General features: G+C 51.3%; 1 protein-coding gene and 1 long non-coding RNA gene across 4 annotated transcripts in view; one reads left to right on the top strand and one right to left on the bottom strand.

Moving 5' to 3' along the window:
• The window catches only part of MEIOB (meiosis specific with OB-fold), a 28,112-nt gene extending 26,709 nt beyond the window's left edge, over positions 1–1,403 (bottom strand). Inside the window, exon 1 of the mRNA XM_086691599.1 lies at positions 1,303–1,403. The gene's annotated coding sequence lies outside the window, so the exon portion shown is untranslated. The remainder of the gene's footprint in view (positions 1–1,302) is intronic.
• A 100-nt stretch (positions 1,404–1,503) lies between these two features.
• Positions 1,504–10,846, top strand: LOC147573221 (uncharacterized). Of its 3 annotated transcripts, XR_015245312.1 has the most exons (5): positions 1,673–1,730; positions 3,173–3,281; positions 5,838–5,931; positions 8,654–8,757; positions 9,741–10,846. It is a non-coding gene; the product is annotated as an uncharacterized LOC147573221 (long non-coding RNA). The 3 variants fall into 3 exon arrangements; XR_015245313.1 differs by lacking the exons at positions 1,673–1,730; positions 8,654–8,757 and adding an exon at positions 1,504–1,573; XR_015245311.1 differs by lacking the exon at positions 8,654–8,757.
• The last annotated feature ends 582 nt before the right edge of the window (positions 10,847–11,428 follow it).

Raw genomic sequence — 11,428 nt, 5'->3', positions numbered from 1 at the left:
ATCCCTCCCACGCCCTGCCCTGCACCACAACCCTGACCTCCCTGACCTCCGTACCCCTCTCTGCCTCCCCCTCCCTCCTCCATCCCCCTGACCTCCTTACCCCTCTCTGCCTCCCCCATCCCTCCCACGCCCTGCCCTGCGCCACGACCCTGACCTCCCTGACCTCCGTACCCCTCTCTGCCTCCCCCTCCCTCCTCCATCCCCCTGACCTCCGTACCCCTCTCTGCCTCCCCCATCCCTCCCACGCCCTGCCCTGCGCCACGACCCTGACCTCCCTGACCTCCGTACCCCTCTCTGCCTCCCCCATCCCTCCCACGCCCTGCCCTGCGCCACGACCCTGACCTCCCTGACCTTCGTACCTCTCTCTGCCTCCCCCTCCCTCCTCCATCCCCCTGACCTCCTTACTCCTCCCTACCTCCACCTTTGCCTCCCCCTGACCTCCGTACCCCTCTCTGCCTCCCCCATCCCTCCCACGCCCTGCCCTGCGCCACGACCCTGACCTCCCTGACCTCCGTACCCCTCTCTGCCTCCCCCGCCCTCCTCCATCCCCCTGACCTCCTTACTCCTCCCTCCCCTCGCCACACCACAGAGAACTGCTTCAACACTTCGCTCGGTCGCACGCACGGAGTTCCGACCCAACGCGGAGGTGCAGCCCTGGAACGTCCAGCTCATCCGGCCTCTGCCAGACCACGCCCCCCAAAACCGCTCAGTACCCCCGACGCGACCCCGGCCCCCTGAGGAGCCCCACAGCCCCCCGGTTCTTCCCGAGACGGGCTCCGCACATCCTGCCGGTCTCCAGAGAACACCGCTCCCGCCGCCCTGCCCGCGTCGCCGCCCGCCCTCGGCGTCCCTCGTCGGCTCCGCGACGCCGGCGCCGCGCTCAGCTCGCCCGGCCGCGTCCCCACAGCGCCTCTCGGCTCGGCTGCGGGGCACAGGTGCACGGCGCCGACCAGCGAGCCCCGGGGCCAACGTAAGTGGTGCCGCCGCCGCCCCGCCGCCGGCCACCCTCCGTGACACGCGGCCGCGGAGTCCCCTCGCCGCGACCACAGCGCTTCCGGCCAGCTGGCTTCGCGAACCCCGCTTCGGAAGGCCGCGCCCCGCACGCAGGGGGAAAGCAAAGGAAATGAGAGCCGCGCGACTCGCACCCAGACTCGCCCCGCGCGACGCGTCGCCGCAGGCCCCTCGCGCGCGCGCCCCTCACGGACCGCGCCGGTCCGCGCGCTCGGGGTCCCAAGGGGTGCCCTGCGTCCCCGGCCCCACGCGCCCGGGCCAGGCCGGCCGGGGCGCGACCGCGGCTTTCACCTCAGCCGCCGCGCCCCGCGGCTCTTCGCGCCCGCCCTGCCCTCGCTCCGCCGCCTCTCCACAGCGCGCGGCGCCGGCCGCCCGCCGCGAGACCCTCAGCGCAGGCCCCGCCCCTAACGGCCTTCGCCCCGCCCCACGCCCCGCCCTCCCTCGCCCCGCGCCTCGCCGCGCCCTCCACCCTGGCGCGTGCTCCGCCCAGCCCTTCGCTCTGGCCCCGCCCCGCTCCCTCCGCCGCCCGGAGGGCCCCGAGGTCCCGCTCCGACCGCGTCTGGTGAGGGGCGGGGCTCCGGGAGACTAGAGCGTGCGTGGCCCCCGGCTCTTCCGTCCCCGCCGGCCCGGACAGCGGGCAGGGGCGGCGGGGCTGCGGGAGGTCGGGCGCCCAGCAGAAGTCCCAGGGTCCCAGGACCCGGCCGGACGAGGCTCTGCAGGTGCGCGTGCCTGTGCCTGAGGGTGCGGCCGCGGGAGGAAGCCCCCACCCCACCCCCACCCCCCCGGGGAGGAGGGCGCGGGCGGCCCCGGGGCGCTGTCTCCAGCGTGTCGGGTGGGGGAGGGGCACAGGTGCCAACCGGGTGGGCCACTACGGGTGCCGGCTGTTGGGCTCAGGTGAGCCGGACAAAAATTGCCGGCTCTTCGTGATTTTCATTACCACCATTTGGAAATCCCTTTAGTGTAATGACTCATAAACGAATTATTGTTACTAGAGTACTAACCAGGGGCAAACGAGTCAAGATCCAGCAGCTAGAGCTATTAAATTTGTCCACGTGTACCATTATTGAAGTTGTTGAGTTTCTCCCTTTATTTTTTTTATTTTTTTTTTAATTTTTTTTTTCAACGTTTATTTATTTTTGGGACAGAGAGAGACAGAGCATGAACGGGGGAGGGGCAGAGAGAGAGGGAGACACAGAATCGGAAACAGGCTCCAGGCTCCGAGCCATCAGCCCAGAGCCTGACGCGGGGCTCGAACTCACGGACCGCGAGATCGTGACCTGGCTGAAGTCGGACGCTTAACCGACTGCACCACCCAGGCGCCCTGAGTTTCTCCCTTTAAAAGGAGAAACAACTTTGGTGCTTACTGTACAACCGTGCCTCAGTCGGTCGGGCGTGGGACTTTGGCTCAGGTCGTGATCTCACAGTTTGTGGGTTTGAGCCCCGTGTCGGGGCTCTGTGCTGACAGCTCAGAGCCTGGAGCCTGCTTCAGATTGTCTCTCCCCGTCTCCCTCTCTTTGCCCCTCCCCTGCTCATTCTCTCTCTCTCTCTCTCAAAAATAAATAAACATTTAAAAAATTAAAAGAAAAAGAAAAATACAACATCAGAGGCAAGTTTATGTTACCATCCCAACATAGCTTTTACTTTTCCTCATTTGTTAGTTTTTAATTTCCCAAATAACAATCAAAAGCCAAATAAAGTACCTACATGCCCAACATATCAAATTGAATAGAGAAAGCTTTTTAAAATTGTCCGTTTTCCTCTCCAGTCTTTGTCTTTAAAAGAACATATCGTGATCTTTCCAAAAGAATGAACTGGCATTTTAAGTCAATTTTAAAGGGAAAAAAAAGAAAGTATAAAAACAGTTTGCAAGCATTTTTCACTTGAGCCTCAGTAGGGGAGTCACATTTTTTTTTAACTTTTGTTTGTATATTTCATATCTTAGTAAATTAATTTTCGCTGAAAGCTATCTGAGATTAAGCGAGCATAGTCAGCCTAGGACACAAAAGGCTTTTCATCAGACACGCTGCTTGGAAACACGAGCCTAAAACAGTGGGGTTGTTTGATGTTAATAATCAGATTTGGGACCCTCTTGTTGCGAAAAGAATTCGTTTCATCCGTTTTTTATAGCAATTCTGTCAACTTGGTTTGTTCTTAACAATAGAATTGACTTGTCAATGCGTTTTGGATGGATGTGAACAGAAACAAGGACAAGGAATGCCTAGGCTTGCCACTTGACGGAGGAGTCAAGGGTGAGCGAACAAAGGTCAGAGGTAAGATAGCTTGCGTGTCTGCCTAAAGAAATGGTATGAGGCTGTGCCCGTCGCCTCCCCAGAGCATGCCAGCTGTCAAACCATCTTAGGAGTATGTCACAAAGGAGTGACAGGAAAAATGTATAGTAATCAACTTTACACTTACTAATCGGGAGGAAAGGCTTCGCAATTATTTTAGTGAATTGCAACACCCCCTTTAATATACTTAACAACAAAAGGACTTTTCTGAAGTTGATCCTGTAATTACAGCATCCGTCCCGGGTGCAGAAATACTGAGTGATCAATCATTAGTGTCACTCCCCACTCCTCTGTCCATCCGGGGACCACCAACATTTAAGTAGATTGTAGGTGTGCTAACGCTTACAGATATTTGTGTACGTTTTTGCGCACGTTTGTCTGGAGAAGAGGAGCAAGGTAGCCCATGAACGGGCCAGTAAGAACTAGATAGGGTTCAAGGGCAATGCAAAGTGATTAGGGGCTGCTGGGGCAAACGAGAGGAGAGTGAAAGCACATTTGGGGGGAGCAGGACTCGGGAAGGTTTGAAGAAGCATCAGAAGGCAGAGAATTCCTGAAAAAACAAAGCACTAGCAACTCCAGAGTAGTAGCCCCAGCACCAAGCGCCCAAGAAGGTTCTGGAAAGTTCTGGGGAAGATCCCTACAAACTGCTGAGTCAGAATCCAGGGGGCTGTGGGAAGAACAGATCCCTTCTCAAGTGTGGGTGGCCCAAGCCGGAAAGAACTTGACTTGTTCCACCAGCAGAGAGGAGAAACAGAACAGTAACATCTGACCGGAAGCAGCCGGAATCCAGGTGGAACTCGGAAGGGACTGGAGAACCTATGAGGGCCCCAGGTGCACAGTGAGCAGTGAGCGGGCTGGGCACCCCGTAGTGTCTGTAGTCCACGCACAGGGACTGCTGCGCCTGGCAGTGTGTCCCTTCTGTGCTCCCCGTGCCTGATGTGCACATGCGCTGAGGGAGGGGACACCAGGGGAGACCTGACACATTTGGTCCTCGGAGCCCACTCTGGCTGCCCCTCAGTCGATCCCACCAGGAAGTTACTGCTGTGACATTACGAAGGGCGCACCTCTCTGGAGGGCTGTCATGGGCCACTTTATATCACAGTGCACATCAGACACACCCAACTTGTTAAAACCCTCCTAGCTCATGGCAACATACCTTTACCAGTGGCATTGCCGTGAACTGTATCACAGACCTCTCACGTTCCAGCCGCACATCAGCAACGTCCCAGGCGCTTGCCCCACCCGAGGGACCAGGGATGTAGAGCTAAAACCAAAGTCAGACGCTCACCCCGGGCCAGCCGCCGGTCTTCCAGTTCTGTGGCAGATGTGCAGCTAGTAACCGGAGCTCAGAGCCTCAAAGGTAGCCTTGAATCCCGTCTTCTGCTCTGCTTTTCTCTAACCAGGTGGCAGGTTCCGTTTTTTCTGGAATGGCTCTTGAACCTGTCCTTGTCTCCCCATGTTTATGGCAAGCACTCTCACTTGGGCTCCAGTGGCACCCTGTCTCATGACTCGGACCTCTCTCTGTTCCAGCCCGTCCTACACCCCCATGCCAGACTGAGCACAGCACTTCTCTGTTCTGGAACCTTCAATACTGTCCATCATCGAGTGAATCCATATTTTTCTGGAAGGGATCATATGGTCTCTGTTGAAATGACTCCGCTCTACCCTTATAGTGAAAAAAACAAAACAAAACAAAACAAAACTACCCACAGACAATACCTGAACAAATGGGCATGTCTGTGTCCTGGTAAAACTCCATTTACCAAACAGGCAGTGGGCTATGTCTGGCCTGTGAGCCATCATTTTACAGACCCCTGGATTCCAGTCACAATTCCCTAGTTTGGCATTCATCACTTTCTAGAATTTGGACTCAGTTTAAAATGCTACCCCTCTTTCTCACCATTTCTCTAAAACGTGCCCATTTCCCCAAGACTTGCACGTACGTAATGAATTTATGTTTAGAAATGCATTTCATGGGGCACCTGGGTGGCTCAGTCGGTTGAATATCTCATGCTTGATTTCCGCTCAGATCATGATCTCACGGTTCATGGGATGGAGCCCTGCATCAGGTGCTGCACTCACAGCGTAGAGCCTGCTTGGGATTCTCTCTCTCCTTTGCTTTTTCTACCTTTCCCCCACTTGTGCTCATGCTCTCTCTCTCTCCCTCAAAATAAACAAATAAAACAAAAAAAAGATTTGAAGATATAGGACACCTGGTGACCCCGTGAACACAATGTCTTTACTTCCATTGCCTTTGCTTCATTGTCCATCACGTTCGTCATCACATTATTACTTCTAGAAAACGTTTTCATAAGAGCTCCCTCGAGGGGCACCTGGGTGGCTCAGTCGGTTGAACGTCCAACTTCAGCTCAGGTCATGATCTCATGGTCCGTGAGTTCGAGCCCCGCGTCGGGCTCTGTGCTGACAGCTCAGAGCCTGGACCCTGCTTCGGATTCTGCGTCTCCCCCTCTCTCTGCCCCTGCCCCACTCACACCCTGTCCCTCTCTCTCTCAAAAAAAAAAAAAAAAAAAAAAAAAGATTTTTCAGAGCTCCCTGGAATGAAGCCACCCCACCGCTTTGAATGATAACTCCTGCTCAGTCTGCCTGTCCCAGAGTCCAAAAGTCCTCCAAGGTAAGAATACAGGTGCTTGGGAAAAGCTGTGCGCAGCACCACCCTTTTCTCATTCTGGGTCCAAATCCCAGGCTTCGCCTGTGTTAGGTTTGTTTACACGTTCAGTAATTTGCTCAGAGCACGATCGTTTATCTGTGTTGTTTGATATTTTGGCACGGGCCAAAGGAAGCACGAGAAAACCCCAATTACGAAAGACGTTTCAAAATTTAAAATCATCACTCTGAGAAAAGGACGACAGATAGGTCTCGTTGTGCTTAATTTCCATATACACTCATCAGAGCTCTCTTATCGTAGCGGATTCTTTGCGCACGCACGTATCTAAAACGAGGAAATACCTGGGGTTTAAGAGTGGCTAGCAGGAATCACAGGAACTAAAAGTCAAGCTGTCTGGTCACATTTCAGCTTTGCCACTAATGAGCGGTGTCGGTCAAGACTCTGCGAGTTTCGTTTTCCTTATCTGTCAAATAAAAGGTTTGGACAGGTCCGGCGGGACACAGATGAACACAAAAGTACAAACCCTGCGGGGAAACACGGCGTGTTTATTTGTGTATGTGTCACGATCTCCTGGACCGAAGCTTTTTGTTTTTGTTTTTGTTTTTTTTTAATGTTTATTTATTTTTGAGAGAGAGGCAGAGAGAGACACACAGAATCTGAAGCAGGCTCCAGGCTCCCAACTGTCAGCACAGAGCCCAACATGGGGCTCGAACTCACAAACTGTGAGATCACGACCTGAGCTGCATCAGCCTTTACGTTCTGGTGGTTCTGGTGACAACAGGGAGACCAGCAGATTCACATTGTAGGGCTGCTTCTAGCTCTAGCCTGCAGCTGAACTGGGGGCATGATCTACTTTGTGTCAAACGTAAATAAACATGACCCTCCCCGGCTTCTTTTTTACACACCTCAGGGCCGTAGTTGGGGTAGTCATCCCTGGGAAATGATGGATGGGAAAATGTGGAAGGAAATCCCATAACTGGTATTCTTATTGTGTTTATCCCTAAGTGAAACGTTATTCGAGTTGTACAAGATAAGATGATGTTCTCCATGTCAACTCCATCTTACAAGATCTTTTGATCTGTTTTGAAGAAAATCACCAATGTTTTTTCTCTCACACCGGTTGACGTTAGCTTCAAAAGGCTAATTAATGGTCAAATTCCAAGACCCCTTGGGAATGAAGCTGGTGCAGCCACTCTGGAAAACAGTATGGAGGTTCCTCAAAAAACTAAAAATAGAACTACCCTATGACCCAGCAATGGCACTGCTAGGCATTTATCCAAGGGATACAGGTGTGCTGTTTCGAAGGGACACATGCACCCCCATGTTTATGGCAGCACTATCGACAAGAGCCGAAGTATGGAAAGAGCCCAAATGTCCACTGATGGATGAATGGATGAAGAAGATGTGGTATAATGTACAACGGAGTATTGGTCGGCAATCAAAAAGAATGAAATCTGGCCATTTGCAGCTACGTGGATGGAAGTGGAGGGTATTATGCTAAGCGAAATTAGTCAGAGAAAGACAAATATCCTGGACTTCACTCCTATGAGGACTTTAAGACACAAAACAGATGAACACAAGGGAAGGGAAACAAAAATAATATAAAAACAGGGGGACAAAACACAAGAGACTCATCAATATGGAGAACTAACTGAGGGTTACGGGAGGGGTGGTGGGAGGGGGGATGGGCTAAATGGGGGAGGGACACTAAGAAATCTACTCCTGAAATCATTGTTGCACTAGATGCTCACTAATCTGGATGTAAATTTTAAAAACAAAAATTTTTTTTTAAAAATTCCAGGACCCCTCACTCTTTCGGGGTCAGTATTCTTAAAAATAAAAGTTGCCTGTGTTTTATTACTTAACGGAAGCTCATGACTTCAGACAGTATTTGTATTGATTTTCCCGCTCGGGTTTAGAAAAGCAGCAGTGGGAAGCGGTTCCCTCCATTTTGGCATTCCAGCGAAGAGAGTGAAATAAGTCAATGGAATCGCTCCTAGATCATAAAAATTTTTTCCTCCTGATCAGTCTTTTTATGACCCCAAGGTCAGAGCTCTTGCAAAATTTTATTGTGGCTTGACAAATTCTCCATGTCAAGTCTATACTACAAGACCTTTATTTCTTCACTTAGACAACTGGAAACATACCACCTGTGCTCCCATATTTATTGTGTCAATAAAGTCCATTATAATTACGCCATGCTGTTGAAAAATGGCACGCAGGGAACTGACAGACTGCTCTGGGGTCACCATTTCACGTGATACCAACCACTGATCGAATTATTTCAGAGGCTTTAAGCTATGGATTAACAGGGGAAAAAAAGACTTTGTATATCACATCCTTTCATTTATATTTTGCTAGGCTCTCTTTTTTTTTTTTTAATTTTTTTAAATTTAATGTTTATTTATTTTTGAGAGAAAGAGAGAGAGAGACAGAGCCTGAGTGGAGGAGGGGCAGAGAGAGGGGGAGACACAGTATCCGAAGCAGACCCTGGGCTCTGAGCTGTCAGCACAGAGCCCGGCACGGGGCTCGAACCCACGAACCGTGAGATCATGACCGGAGCTGAAGTCGGACGCTTAACTGACTGAGCCACCCAGGTGCCCCTGGATAAAGACTTTATGTTGTTCATCTCCTTTCCCTTTCCCCCTGTGTATCTGAGTGTACTTCTTCAAGACCTAAATGCGTACTATAGCTAAACAGATAGATTCTTTCTGACCCTGTGATGCAGAAGTTGCCCAGCCCCTATGAGATATCTTGGTCACTTTGCCAGATATGATCTGCTGTGTCACAGGAGCCCCCAAAACAACAGCAACAACAACGCATCAGAATCCTGTGAGTAGGATAGTCCTTAATAGTTTCATTAAGATAGCACTGTGAAGGTTAGCGCTTTGTTTGAGAAAATTTTATGGGTTCATTTTATGGGTTAATTAGGGCCTTTGTCATTGCAAGTGACAAAATACAATCCAACTGGCTTTCAAGGAAACGGATCGAGGTGCTGGTGGTGGATTTTACTGGTTCTAGTAAAAGTCGGGATAGTTGAGACAAAACTCTTGGGGTGTCTGGGTGGCTTGGTCAGTTGAGTGGCCGACTTGGCTCAGGTCATGATCTCACAGTTTCTGGGTTTGAGCCCCGTGTCAGCTGGCTGCTGTCCGCACAGAGCCCACTTCAGATACTCTGTCTCCCTCTTTCTCTGTCCCTCCTCCTCTCCCACTCATGCTCTGTCTCTCTCTCTCACTCTTTTTCTCTCAAAAACAAACAAACAAACAAACAAACAACCCAATCCGGAGGCTTAAACCCAAGTCTCAGCTTCTCTGCGTCCCCTATGGAGCTCATTGTCCCTACGGATGAAATACAGATTCTGGGTCTGACTGTCACTGGCTGGAAATGGGTCACTGACCCCACCCTGAATCAATCCCTATGACCAGGGAATGGAAAGCATTGATGAGCCTACTTCAAATGCCCAACCCTGTAGCTAGGGTGGGCCCCCCTCCCCTCCCTCCCCCCCTCCTCCCCCCCCCCCCACCGTCCTAAACTTTTGAATTTATTTTTTTTTTAAATTTTTTTTTTTTCAACGTTTTATTTATTTTTGGGACAGAGAGAGACAGAGCATGAACGGGGAAGGGGCAGAGAGAGAGGGAGACACAGAATCGGAAACAGGCTCCAGGCTCCGAGCCATCAGCCCAGAGCCCGACGCGGGGCTCGAACTCACGGACCGCGAGATCGTGACCTGGCTGAAGTCGGACGCTCAACCGACTGCGCCACCCAGGCGCCCCTAAACTTTTGAATTTAAAGGAAATTTGCTGTCCTTCTAACAGAAAGGCGAATGGACACCAAGGAGCAAAAACAACCCACATCCCTGACGCTCCGGGCACAAACGATTGATGTTGGAACTTGATCACTAAAAGAAGGGCTGTCCAGGAAGTAGAAAGACTGCAGGCTTCAGAGTCGGACTGTATTATTGGGGATCAGATCCAGTGGCAAACAGAATCACCTCCACGACTTTCAGGGCCCAGTGCACGACGAAAACACAGAGCCCTTTGTTCAAATATTAATCAGAATTTCAAGATGGCGACAGCAGACGGTAAGCCAGGTACAGGGCCCTTCCAGGTGGGGAACCCTGGGCCACCACGCAAGAAGCACACCCATGAAGTTGATTCTGACTGCAGATAACAGTAAACAAATACCAGAGACGCAAGCAAGATAGACGTTTCTGTCTCACGTGTAAGTCCAAAGGCAAACGCTCGAGGGTTGCTCGGCAAAACTGTCAGGGACCCAGGCTTTTTCCAGCTCGCCCATGTGGCCCCACCCATCCTTATGGTCCAAGCTGTCCTGTCTGTGTTCAAGGAACTGAGGAATGCCCAGGGTGTCGGCGTGCAGGAAGGAGATGGGGCAAGGAGCCCTGTGCAGGCTCCAGCGAAGGATCCACCTCGCTCCTTCCAACTTTTTGTGTTTTTCCACCATCTTGGGTACTTCTGGGCGTGTAGACTTCTTGTATCTTATCCCTGTATCTTAACATCAGCTTCCCTTTGTGCCCAAATTTCCCTTCCTGTAAGGACACCAATCATATTGGATTGGGGGTCACCCCAATGACCTCATCTTAAGCTGGTTAAATCTGCAAAGATCCTATTTCTTAATAAGGTCACATTCTGAGGTCCTCGGGGTTAGGACCGAAACATAGTTTGGAGACACAATATAACCCATAAGAAGAAAAGATGGTAAAGATCTGATGTGAGGGGGTGTTTAATGATTGTAGAGTCGAGGACGGTTTCCTCCATTGACATGGAAAAGCCCAGAATGGGCAAATTCCTAGAGACAGAAATCAGAGCAGAGGTTGTCTGAGACTGGGGATGGGAGTAAACAGGGAATGGATGCTAATGAACACGGGCGTTCTTTTTTGCACGATAAAAATGCTCTCCAGTTACAGTGTGGTGATGGTTGCACAACTTTGTGAATATACTAGAAACTGCCGAGGGGCGCCTGGGTGGTGCAGTCGGTTAAGCGTCCGACTTCCGCCAGGTCACGATCTTGCGGTCCGTGAGTTCGAGCCCCGCATCAGGCTCTGGGCTGATGGCTCAGAGCCTGGAGCCTGTTTCCGATTCTGTGTCTCCCTCTCTCTCTGCTCCTCCCCCGTTCATGCTCTGTCTCTCTCTGTCCCAAAAAAAAAAAAGAAAAAAAAAAAAAAGAAACTGCCGAACTGTACACTTTAAAAGAATTAATGTTACAATATATGAATTATACCTCAATAGTAATAATTTTAAAGGACGCCTGGGGGCTCAATCAATTAAGCAGCCAACTCTTGACCTCGGCCCAAGTCATGATCTCACTGGTCGTGGGATAGAGCCCCACATTGGGCTCCGAGCTGACAGCACAGAGCCTGCTTGGGATTCTCTCCTTCTCTCTCTCTCTCTCCCTCCCTTACAAAATAAATAAACTTTAAAATATATGTTGTTCTTAAGACATTCAAGGCCTCAGGAACTTTGAGACACAAGACCCATGCAAAATA

This window comes from Puma concolor, chromosome E3, assembly GCF_028749965.1.
Source record: "Puma concolor isolate L17-30 chromosome E3, mPumCon1.1.hap2, whole genome shotgun sequence".
NCBI lineage: Eukaryota > Metazoa > Chordata > Mammalia > Carnivora > Felidae > Puma > Puma concolor.
The sequence above is the reverse complement of the archived record's forward strand: the minus strand, read 5'-3'. Positions and strand labels throughout refer to the sequence as shown.